The sequence below is a fragment of the Panulirus ornatus genome, chromosome 52 (assembly GCF_036320965.1).
Source record: "Panulirus ornatus isolate Po-2019 chromosome 52, ASM3632096v1, whole genome shotgun sequence".
NCBI lineage: Eukaryota > Metazoa > Arthropoda > Malacostraca > Decapoda > Palinuridae > Panulirus > Panulirus ornatus.
The window spans coordinates 6,746,148-6,759,159 of NC_092275.1; the positions used below are offsets into that span (position 1 = coordinate 6,746,148).

Below are 13,012 nucleotides of genomic sequence, written 5' to 3' on the forward strand. Positions count from 1 at the left end.
AGTAAGTAATGTAACGGTAAGAGAGATGTGTGGAAATAAGAAGAGCGTGGTTGGGAGAGCAGAAGAGGGTGTTTTGAAATGGTTTGGGCACATGGAGCGAATGAGTGAGGAAAGATTGACCAAGAGGATATATGTGTCGGAGGTGAAGGGAACGAGGAGAAGGGGGAGATGAAATTGGAGGTGGAAAGATGGAGTGAAAAAGATTTTGAGTGATCGGGGCCTGAACATGCAGGAGGGTGAAAGGCGGGCAAGGAATAGAGTGAACTGGATCGATGTGGTATACCGGGGTCGACGTGTTGTCAATGGATTGAATCAGGGCATGTGAAGCGTCAGGGGTAAACCATGGAAAGTTTTGTGGGGCCTGGATGTGGAAAGGGAGCTGTGGTTTCGGGCATTATTGCATGACAGCTAGAGACTGAGTGTGAACGAATGGGGCCTTTGTTGTCTTTTCCTAGCGCTACCTCGCACACGTGAAGGAGGTGAGGGATGTTATTCCATGTGTGGCGAGGTGGCGATGGGAATGAATAAAGGCAGACAGTGTGAATTGTGTGCATGTGTAAAAATGTATATGTCTGTGTGTGTATATATATGTGTACATTGAGATGTATGGGTATGTATATTTGTGTGTGGGGACGTGTATGTATATACATGTGTATGGGGGTAGGTTGGGCCATTTCTTTCTTCTGTTTCCTTGCGCTACCTCGCAAACGCAGGAGACAGCGACAAAAAAAAAAAAAAAATCAAGAGCAAGATCAAGGGAATGAAGCACAGAAATTGTCATGGTGCTGAAAGAATTTGAACCCTACAGCTTAGATATAGCCGGCAAGGCAGCGGGTTTGGATGGTATTGCAGTGGAATTTATCAAAAAAGGGGGTGACTGTATTGTTGACTGATTGGTAAGGTTATTTAATGTAGGTATGATTCATGGTGAGGTGCCAGAGGATTGGCAGAATGCTTGCATAGTGCCATTGTACAAAGGCAAAGGGGATAAGAGTGAGTGCTCAAATTACAGAGGTATAAGTTTGTTGAGTATTCCTGGGAAATTATATGGGAGGGTATTGACTGAGAGGGTGAAGGCATGTACAGAGCATCAGACTGGGGAAGAGCAATGTGGTTTCAGAAGTGGTAGAGGATGTGTGGATCAGGTGTTTGCTTTGAAGAATATATGTGAGAAATACTTAGAAAAGCAAATGAATTTGTATGTAGCATTTATGGATCTGGAGAAGGCATATGATAGAGTTGATAGAGATGCTCTGTGGAAGGTATTAAGAATATATGGTGTGGGAGGCAAGTTGTTAGAAGCAGTGAAAAGTTTTTATCGAGGATGTAAGGCATGTGAACGTGTAGGAAGAGTGGAAAGTGATTGGTTCTCAGTGAATGTAGGTTTGCAGCAGGGGTGTGTGATGTCTCCATGGTTGTTTAATTTGTCTATGGATGGGTTGTTAGGGAGGTGAATGCAAGAGTTTTGGAAAGAGGGTCAAGTATGCAGTCTGTTGGGGATGAGAGAGCTTGGGAAAAGAGTCAGTTGTTGTTCGCTGATGATACAGCGCTGGTGGCTGATTCATGTGAGAAACTGCAGAATCTGGTGACTGAGTTTGGTAAAGTGTGTGGAAGAAAGTTGAGAGTAAATGTGAATAAGAGTAAGGTTATTAGGTACAGTAGGGTTGAGGGACAAGTAAATTGGGAGGTAAGTTTGAATGGAGAAAAACTAGGGGAAGTGAAGTGTTTTAGATATATGGGAGTGGATTTGGCAGCGGATGGAACCATGGAAGCGGAAGTGAATCATAGGGTGGGGGAGGGGGCGAAAATTCTGGGAGCCTTGAAACGTGTGGAAGTCGAGAACATTATCTCGGAAAGCAAAAATGGGTATGTTTGAAGGAGTAGTGGTTCCAACAATGTTGTATGGCTGCAAGGCGTGGGCTATGGATAGAGTTGTGCGCAGGAGGGTGGATGTGCTGGAAATGAGATGTTTGAGGACAATATGTGGTGTGAGGTGGTTTGATCGAGTAAGTAATGTAAGGGTAAGAGAGATGTGTGGTAATAAAAAGAGCGTGGTTGAGAGAGCAGAAGAGGGTGTTTTGAAATGGTTTGGGCACATGGAGAGAATGAGTGAGGAAAGATTGACCAAGAGGATATATGTGTCGGAGGTGGAGGGAACGAGGAGAAGTGGGAGACCAAATTGGAGGTGGAAGATGGAGTGAAAAAGATTTTGAGTGATCGGGGCCTGAACATGCAGGAGGGTGAAAGGCGGGCAAGGAATAGAGTGAATTGGATCGATGTGGTATACCGGGGTTGACGTGCTGTCAGTAGATTGAATCAGGGCATGTGAAGTGTCTGGGGTAAACCATGGAAAGTTGTGTGGGGCCTGGATGTGGAAAGGGAGCTGTGGTTTCGGGCATTATTGCATGACAGCTAGAGACTGAGTGTGAACGAATGGGGCCTTTGTTGTCTTTTCCTAACGCTACCTCGCACACATGAGGGGGGAGGGGATGGTATTCCATGTGTGGAAAGGTGGCGATGGGAATGAATAAAGGCAGACAGTGTGAATTGTGTGCATGGGTATATATGTATGTGTCTGTGTGTGTATATATATGTGTACATTGAGATGTATAGGTATGTATATTTGCGTGTGTGGACGTGTATGTATATACATGTGTATGGGGGTAGGTTGGGCCATTTCTTTCTTCTGTTTCCTTGCGCTACCTCGCAAACGTGGGAGACAGCGACAAAGCAAAATAAATAAATAAATAAATAAATAATACACATATATATATATATATATATATATATATATATATATATATATATATATCTTCTTTTTCTTTCAAACTATTCGCCATTTCCCGCATTAGCGAGGTAGCGTTAAGAACAGAGGACTGGGCCTTTGAGGGAATACCCCCACCTGGCCCAATTCTCTGTTCCTTCTTTTGGAAAATTAAAAAAAATTGAGAGGGGAGGATTTCCAGCCCCCCGCTCCCTCCCCTTTTAGTCGCCTTCTACGACACGCAGGGAATACGTGGGAAGTATTCTTAATCCCCTATCCCCAGGGATATCTCTTTCTTTTATACTATATTTATTTATTTTATTTTATATATATATATATATATATATATATATATATATATATATATATATATATATATATATATATATATATATATATATTTTTTTTTATACCTCGTCGCTGTCTCCCACGGTTGCGAGGTAGCGCAAGGAAACAGACGAAAGAAATGGCCCAACCCCCCCATACACATGTACATACACACGTCCACACACGCAAATATACATACCTACACAGCTTTCCATGGTTTACCCCGGACGCTTCACATGCCTTGATTCAATCCACTGACAGCACGTCAACCCCTGTATACCACATCGCTCCAATTCACTCTATTCCTTGCCCTCCTTTCACCCTCCTGCATGTTCAGGCCCCGATCACACAAAATCCTTTTCACTCCATCTTTCCACCTCCAATTTGGTCTCCCTCTTCTCCTCGTTCCCTCCACCTCCGACACATATATCCTCTTGGTCAATCTTTCCTCACTCATTCTCTCCATGTGCCCAAACCACTTCAAAACACCCTCTTCTGCTCTCTCAACCACGCTCTTTTTATTTCCACACATCTCTCTTACCCTTACGTTACTTACTCGATCAAACCACCTCACACCACACATTGTCCTCAAACATCTCATTTCCAGCACATCCATCCTCCTGCGCACAACTCTATCCATAGCCCACGCCTCGCAACCATACAACATTGTTGGAACCACTATTCCTTCAAACATACCCATTTTTGCTTTCCGAGATAATGTTCTCGACTTCCACACATTTTTCAAGGCTCCCAAAATTTTCGCCCCCTCCCCCACCCTATGATCCACTTCCGCTTCCATGGTTCCATCCGCTGACAGATCCACTCCCAGATATCTAAAACACTTCACTTCCTCCAGTTTTTCTCCATTCAAACGCACCTCCCAATTGACTTGACCCTCAACCCTACTGTACCTAATAACCTTGCTCTTATTCACATTTACTCTTAACTTTCTTCTTCCACACACTTTACCAAACTCCGTCACCAGCTTCTGCAGTTTCTCACATGAATCCGCCACCAGCGCTGTATCATCAGCGAACAAACTGACTCACTTCCCAAGCTCTCTCATCCCCAACAGACTTCATACTTGCCCCTCTTTCCAAAACTCTTGCATTTACCTCCCTAACAACCCCATCCATAAACAAATTAAACAACCATGGAGACATCACACACCCCTGCCGCAAACCTACATTCACTGAGAACCAATCACTTTCCTCTCTTCCTACACGTACACATGCCTTACATCCTCGATAAAAACTTTTCACTGCTTCTAACAACTTGCCTCCCACACCATATATTCTTAATACCTTCCACAGAGCATCTCTATCAACTCTATCATATGCCTTCTCCAGATCCATAAATGCTACATACAAATCCATTTGCTTTTCTAAGTATTTCTCACATACATTCTTCAAAGCAAACACCTGATCCACACATCCTCTACCACTTTTGAAACCACACTGCTCTTCCCCAATCTGATGCTCTGTACATGCCTTCACCCTCTCAATCAATACCCTCCCATATAATTTACCAGGAATACTCAACAAACTTATACCTCTGTAATTTGAGCACTCACTCTTATCCCCTTTGCCTTTGTACAATGGCACTATGCACGCATTCCGCCAATCCTCAGGCACCTCACCATGAGTCATACATACATTAAATAACCTTACCAACCACTCAACAATACAGTCATCCCCTTTTTTAATAAATTCCACTGCAATACCATCCAAACCTGCTGCCTTGCCGGCTTTCATCTTCCGCAAAGCTTTTACTACCTCTTCTCTGTTTACCAAATCATTTTCCCTAACCCTCTCACTTTGCACACCACCTCGACCCAAACACCCTATATCTGCCACTCTGTCATCAGACACATTCAACAAACCTTCAAAATACTCATTCCATCTCCTTCTCACATCACCACTACTTGTTATCACCTCCCCATTTACGCCCTTCACTGAAGTTCCCATTTGCTCCCTTGTCTTACGCACCCTATTTACCTCCTTCCAGAACATCTTTTTATTCTCCCTAAAATTTAATGATAGTCTCTCACCCCAACTCTCATTTGCCCTTTTTTTCACCTCTTGCACCTTTCTCTTGACCTCCTGTCTCTTTCTTTTATACTTCTCCCACTCAATTGCATTTTTTCCCTGCAAAAATCGTCCAAATGCCTCTCTCTTCTCTTTCACTAATACTCTTACTTCTTCATCCCACCACTCACTACCCTTTCTAAACAGCCCACCTCCCACTCTTCTCATGCCACAAGCATCTTTTGCGCAATCCATCACTGATTCCCTAAATACATCCCATTCCTCCCCCACTCCCCTTACTTCCATTGTTCTCACCTTTTTCCATTCTGTACACAGTCTCTCCTGATACTTCCTCGCACAGGTCTCCTTCCCAAGCTCACTTACTCTCACCACCTTCTTCACCCCAACATTCACTCTTCTTTTCTGAAAACCCATACTAATCTTCACCTTAGCCTCCACAAGATAATGATCAGACACCCCTCCAGTTGCACCTCTCAGCACATTGACATCCAAAAGTCTCTCTTTCGCACGCCTGTCAATTAACACGTAATCCAATAACGCTCTCTGGCCATCTCTCCTACTTACATAAGTATACTTATGTATATCTCGCTTTTTAAACCAGGTATTCCCAATCATCAGTCCTTTTTCAGCACATAAATCTACAAGCTCCTCACCATTTCCATTTACAACACTGAACACCCCATGCATACCAATTATTCCCTCAACTGCCACATTACTCACCTTTGCATTCAAATCACCCATCACTATAACCCGGTCTCGTGCATCAAAACCGCTAACACACTCATTTAGCTGCTCCCAAAACACTTGCCTCTCATGATCTTTCTTCTCATGCCCAGGTGCATATGCACCAATAATCACCCACCTCTCTCCATCAACTTTCAATTTTACCCATATTAATCGAGAATTTACTTTCTTACATTCTATCACATACTCCCACAACTCCTGTTTCAGGAGTATTGCTACTCCTTCCCTTGCTCTTGTCCTCTCACTAACCCCTGACTTCACTCCCCAGACATTTCCAAACCACTCTTCCCCTTTACCCTTGAGCTTCGTTTCACTCAGAGCCAAAACATCCAGGTTCCTTTCCTCAAACATACTACCTATCTCTCCTTTTTTCACATCTTGGTTACATCCACACACATTTAGGCACCCCACTCTGAGCCTTCGAGGAGGATGAGCACTCCCCGCGTGACTCCTTCTGTTTCCCATTTTAGAAAGTTAATACAAGGAGGGGAGGATTTCCGGCCCCCCGCTCCCGTCCCCTCTAGTCGCTTTCTACGACACGCGAGGAATACGTGGGAAGTATTCTTTCACCCCTATCCCCAGGGATAATATACATATATATATACACACACACACACACACACACACACATACACACACATACGCACATACGCACATACACACACACACACATACATATATATACATATGAAAAATGTAAGAAACAATTTAGAAAACAAACTTTTAGCTTGAAATGAATGAAAAAATGAACGTCACATAATGGTTCAACCTCTGGCTATGGAAAAGGAAATGTACAATTTATACAGTAAACAATGAAAACATCAAAACCAGTAATAAACCCATAATGTTTCCTTGCTTGAAACTTCCCACCCACAATCAAAAGCTAATTAACAGAAAATTATCCAGTTATATACGATCAAAATAAATAAAATAAATAAATATAGTATAAAAGAAAGAGATAGGAGGTCAAGAGAAAGGTGCAAGAGGTGAAAAAAAGGGCAAATGAGAGTTGGGGTGAGAGAGTATCATTAAATTTTAGGGAGAATAAAAAGATGTTCTGGAAGGAGGTAAATAAAGTGCGTAAGACAAGGGCACAAATGGGAACTTCAGTGAAGGGCACAAATGGGGAGGTGATAACAAGTAGTGGTGATGTGAAAAGGAGATGGAGCGAGTATTTTGAAGGTTTGTTGAATGTGTTTGATGATAGAGTGGCAGATATAGGGTGTTTTGGTTGAGGTGGTGTGCAAAGTGAGAGGGTTAGGGAAAATGATTTGGTAAACAGAGAAGAGGTAGTAAAAGCTTTGCAGAAGATGTAAGCCGGCAAGGCAGCAGGTTTGGATGGTATTGCAGTGGAATTTATTAAAAAAAGGGGGTGACTGTATTATTGACTGGTTGGTAAGGTTATCTAATGTATGTATGGCTCATGGTGAGGTGCCTGAGGATTGGCGGAATGCGTGCATGGTGCCATTGTACAAAGGCAAAGGGGATAAGAGTGAGTGCTCAAATTACAGAGGTATAAGTTTGTTGAGTATTCCTGGTAAATTATATGGGAGGGTATTGATTGAGAGGGTGAAGGTATGTACAGAGCATCAGATTGGGGAAGAGCAGTGTGGTTTTAGAAGTGGTAGAGGATGTGTGGATCAGGTGTTTGCTTTGAAAAATGTATGTGAGAAATACTTAGAAAAGCAAATGGATTTGTATGTAGCATTTATGGATCTGGAGAAGGCATACGAGAGAGTTGATAGAGATGCTCTGTGGAAGGTATTAAGAATATATGGTGTGGGAGGCAAGTTGTTAGAAGCAGTGAAAAGTTTTTATCGAGGATGTAAGGCATGTGTACGTGTAGGAAGAGAGGAAAGTGATTGGTTCTCAGTGAATGTAGGTTTGCGGCAGGGGTGTGTGATGTCTCCATGGTTGTTTAATTTGTTTATGGATGGGGTTGTTAGGGAGGTAAATGCAAGAATTTTGGAAAGAGGGGCAAGTATGAAGTCTGTTGGGGATGAGAGAGCTTGGGAAGTGAGTCAGTTGTTGTTCGCTGATGATACAGCGCTGGTGGCTGATTCATATGAGAAACTGCAGAAGCTGGTGACTGAGTTTGGTAAAGTGTGTGAAAGAAGAAAGTTAAGAGTAAATGTGAATAAGAGCAAGGTAATTAAGTACAGTAGGGTTGAGGGTCAAGTCAATTGGGAGGTAAGTTTGAATGGAGAAAAATTGGAGGAAGTAAAGTGTTTTAGATATCTGGGAGTGGATCTGGCAGCGGATGGAACCATGGAAGCAGAAGTAGATCATAGGGTGGGGGAGGGGGCAAAAATCCTGGGAGCCTTGAAACATGTGTGGAAGTCGAGAACATTATCTCGGAGAGCAAAAATGGGTATGTTTGAAGGAATAGTGGTTCCAACAATGTTGTATGGTTGCGAGGCATGGGCTATGGATAGAGTTGTGCGCAGGAGGATGGATGTGCTGGAAATGAGATGTTTGAGGACAATGTGTGGTGTGAGGTGGTTTGATCGAGTAAGTAACGTAAGGGTAAGAGAGATCTGTGGAAATAAAAAGAGCGTGGTTGAGAGAGCAGAAGAGGGTGTTTGGAAATGGTTTGGGCACATGGAGAGAATGAGTGAGGAAAGATTGACCAAGAGGATATATGTGTCGGAGGTGGAGGGAACGAGGAGAAGTGGGAGACCAAATTGGAGGTGGAAAGATGGAGTGAAAAAGATTTTGTGTGATCGGGGCCTGAACATGCAGGAGGGTGAAAGGAGGGCAAGGAATAGATTGAATTGGATCGATGTGGTATACCGGGGTTGACGTGCTGTCATGGATTGAATCAGGGCATGTGAAGCGTCTGGGGTGAACCATGGAAAGCTGTGTAGGTATGTATATTTGCGTGTGTGGACGTATGTATATACATGTGTATGGGGGTGGGTTGGGCCATTTCTTTTGTCTGTTTCCTTGTGCTACCTCGCAAATGCGGGAGACAGCGACAAAGCAAGAAAAAAGAAAAAAAAAAAAAAAAAAATATATATATATATATATATATTATATATTATCCCTGGGGATAGGGGAGAAAGAATACTTCCCACGTATTCCCTGCGTGTCGTAGAAGGCGACTAAAAGGGGAGGGAGCGGGTGGCTGGAAATCCTCCCCTTTCTTGTTTTTTTTAATTTTCCAAAAGAAGGAACAGAGAAGGGGGTCAGGTGAGGATATTCTCTCTAAGGCCCAGTTCTCTGTTCTTAATGCTACCTCGCTAACGCGGGAAATGGCAAATAGTATGAAAAAAAAAAAAATATATATATATATATATATATATATATATATATATATATATATATATATATATATATATATGTATATATATATATTTCTTTTCTTTTCTTTTAAACTATTCGCCATTTCCCGCGTTAGCGAGGTAGCGTTAAGAACAGAGGACTGGGCCTTTTTTGGAATATCCTCACCTGGCCCCCTCTGTTCCTTCTTTTGTCTATCTATCTACCTATATCTCCAATGCTCATTCCTTCAGGATACTCCCTCAAAGGGTTGGCAACAGGAAAAAAGTCTCTAACTGCAAAACTCTTGTGCTGCTTCTTTACCTTTAGTGCCTCACCCTTAACAGGCAATAGCAGAGGGGAACTCTGCCACAGTGTTTCCAAAAGCTACCTAAAGTTCCTACCAACTACTTCTCCCTACAATGTCTTTCTAATGTTCCTGCCTAATGTTCCAACCTACTACTTATACCTAATGCTCCCACCTCATATGCCTGCTGGCTACCCGAGTGTTAGTTGTTTTAGGTTCGTGTGTAGACAGTGAAATAAGAGTTGGTTATTCGAAAATGTGTATAAGAGTAAGAGGAAGATACTAGGTCAGAATGATGATAGCATAGGTATAAGAAAGGCTGAGTTGGGCGGACAGAATATGGTTCGACCTGCCTTACTTATCCTTGTACACTGTGGCAGTCGCCAACACAATTGCCATCCATTGTGGCCTGTCAGACAGGAGCAGCGGGCAGTTCCCCTAGGACGTCCACACCCCTGACAAACAGAACCGCCTTTGGGGATTGGTACCCGCCAGTTAACTGTGGGGCGACAGACAGCCAACTGCCACCCACAAGTACACAAAGGGGGAAGCACACTCACCAGCCCAATGGCCAATGCCAGATGGACACAGCGGGCTATTGATTTTAGCCTGTGCTCTTGGACCACATCCTGTAAAGAGTATGGGTCCAGGTTAGGGCTTTCGTGGAGCACACCTCCAGGTCCCGGCATAAAAGCCCTAACCCTCGGAAAGCACTCGCACTTTCTTGACATCATGCTCCTCGCCAATTCAGAGTGGCAGATGTTACATGCACGGTGTCTTTCCCTGTTAGATCCCGTAAGGACGTCCGGGGTGCCATAATAGCTGCACCTATGTTTGTGTGCAGCTGAAGGCGCGAAACTAACTCCAGAGATCTGCGTGTCTATGACATAGACCTCTGACCCTCTGGAAGCCATGATGTCAGGCTTCCGGAAGGACCCTGCAATAGGAATGCAAGGCGCACAAACCACTTCGTAGCCTTTTTGTCTCAACTGCCTGGCTGAAAAGGCATTGATGTTGTTAAACGTTTTAATGCGACCCCCATGGGTACGTGGGCATATCTGGGAGATGTGCGCCGCCAACGTCCCGGGCTTGTGACATGTGTCACAGAGGCCAGAGATCTCGGGTCAGCATCTTTTAGCCCTTGCAGGAGTAGAGAGTGATGCAGATCGCACTTGGACTGCTCTAACATAATTGCTACCTGAGAGGAGTTGGGACCCATTGGTAACCCATCTGCTGACTTGAGGTACAGCAGCAGAGGGCGCGAGACCCAATCAATCGCAGTCGCTAACTAGGTTAGAGTGCCATGCATGCGATCTTTCGATTTTGTTCCCCACCTGCTGACCAGCAATGCATGCAGCCTCTGCAAATTCCTAAGAATCACAGGTTCCCGGGTCACCGCCTGAATCACCGGGTCAGATAAGGTGAGCAATTTTTTGAACCTTCTCTGTTTATTTATCCCGACGGTTGAGACAAAATTGGGTACTCCCAAGCCGCCATCTCCTGCTGCTGAGTGGAAGAATACGCAGGGCGAATCATGGGGCAGGCGGAGCCAGAGGCGAACCACAACTCTCACCTGCTATGCGTGTTAACTGCATCTTATATACTTCCCCCAACACTAGGCAATGCATTAGCTTGGGTATGAGGAAGTCAACAAGGATAGCAATCCTCTGCTGAGGTTTTAGAGGTGCTCTGGTGATGTTAGATAGCCCCTCCTCTAGCAGGGTGCCATTTGATTTTCGCCTACCCCCTGACCCAACAAGAGTACCGAGGTACTTGTAGTCATCCTCAGCAACCATGGAGCAGATAGTGCTGCCCAAGACTTGGAATATCCTATTTTCATTAACATACCAAGTCTTGTGCTTGTCATTGATCACCATGCTGATGGATCGACACTTTTCCGAGTTCATCTGAAGACCTCCTCCCGCAAGTGTCTCTGCCATGATGTCAATTGCTTTTTGTAGACCGCCAGCTGTCTGGGCCACCAGAACCAAATCATCAGCAAAGGCGAGCAATGACACCCTCTGGTCTCCAAATCTTACTCCCACTCCAATTCCTTAACCCTTGCAACCCCTTCATCGATCGCAAGGTGAAAAAGAATTGGGGATAAGGGATCGCCCTGCTTGTCCCCACGTGTCATTTCAATTGGCTCCGACATCCCGCAGCTGCCTTCAATACGGGTGAAGGCTTGATCATACATCGACATGATATATGCTCTGAAGGGGGAAGGAATGCCCTTCCGCATCATGGCCCACTCGATAGTGCTATGATTAACACTATTGAATGCTTTAGCCATGTCGAGGAATGCCAGGTGCACAGCGTGGGACTGTGCCCGCGCACAACCAATGATCGCGTCCAAGATCATGAAGTTCTCAAGGCATCCGTTCACAGGGATGAATTCCTTTTGAGCTCCATCGATCTGGACAAGGCTCGAGATGCAGCTGCTCAAGATCTTATGGCACTGTCTGACTATGGCACATGAGATGGTGATTGGCCTGTAGTCTTTGGGCTGGGTGGGATTTGGTACCTTGGGTATCAGTACCATCCTATTAGCTTTGAATGGTTCCGGCAACCTCCCATTTGCCTTTTAGTACCTGTCCAACGTCCAGCAACTTACTCTTTCGATAAAGCCGCTGTACTGTTTTGTACTGCTCCCTGCACAATTGGCTTCTACTCACAGGGACCTCCTCAGTCCAGTGGACATTGCCCGCTTTCGCTGGTTGTCCTGTTCCGCCTTCACCACAATTTGGGCAGTCGTTGGTCGAGCCACAGGAACTTACCAGTTTTCTGGCATGTTCTGTGGCTGCCGTGATGGCAGAGAGGCTGTCCCCTCAGTGCAGATGTCCGAGGGCGACATTCAACACTTCCTCGCCCCATACAGGGTTGGTGGGAACCAGGCCCCAGTGTGTCAAGATAGGAGACAGTCTCCTCGATGAAAGAGACAACAAATTGAGGGGTTTGGGGCGCCTGTGGAACGTCGGGGACAAATAAAACTGTGGGGTCAGCATCATCACCAGGATCGGCAGACTGCCCCCCATCGAGAGCAGCTCCCTCTCCCTGATCAGCGAAACCTTCCCCACAGGGGTTAGCACTCGTGCACCTTCTGTCATGCGAAGCTCCCTCCTGGGTGCCACTCCATGTGTTGCCTCTTACTTCGTCTGGGACACGTCTCCTATTTGGCACATTAAACGCGACCTCTCCACTTACACCGTCCTTGTGGTGAAGGTTGATGTCCAGGATCAACTCTTGAACATGGGCCTTATATGTGCCTTTCCTCCGGAGGCCCTTGATTGCTTCTACTTACTGGCCTGGAGCAGTAGCCCATAACCGCTGGTTCAGGCCCTGTCCGGCTACTAGAGAGGGACCAGCTGCCATCTTCGCCTCTTCCCTAGCGAAGAGCTCTACTTCCTCATCAGTCCATCTCGCCTTGGACACAAAGTGCCATGTCGCAATTTGATGGTTTCTACTTAATGCTCCTACCTAATGTTCCTACCTACTGCTTCTATATATTGCTCTTACCATTTTGCCAAAAGGAAGGGTTAGCACATAGCACTCACCACAGGA

General features: G+C 44.9%; 1 protein-coding gene across 1 annotated transcript in view; it reads right to left on the reverse strand.

Annotated features, from left to right (window-relative positions):
• LOC139765027 (ankyrin repeat domain-containing protein 13D) overlaps window positions 1–13,012 on the reverse strand; it is a 128,382-nt gene that overhangs the window by 24,137 nt on the left and 91,233 nt on the right. The window lies entirely within an intron of this gene.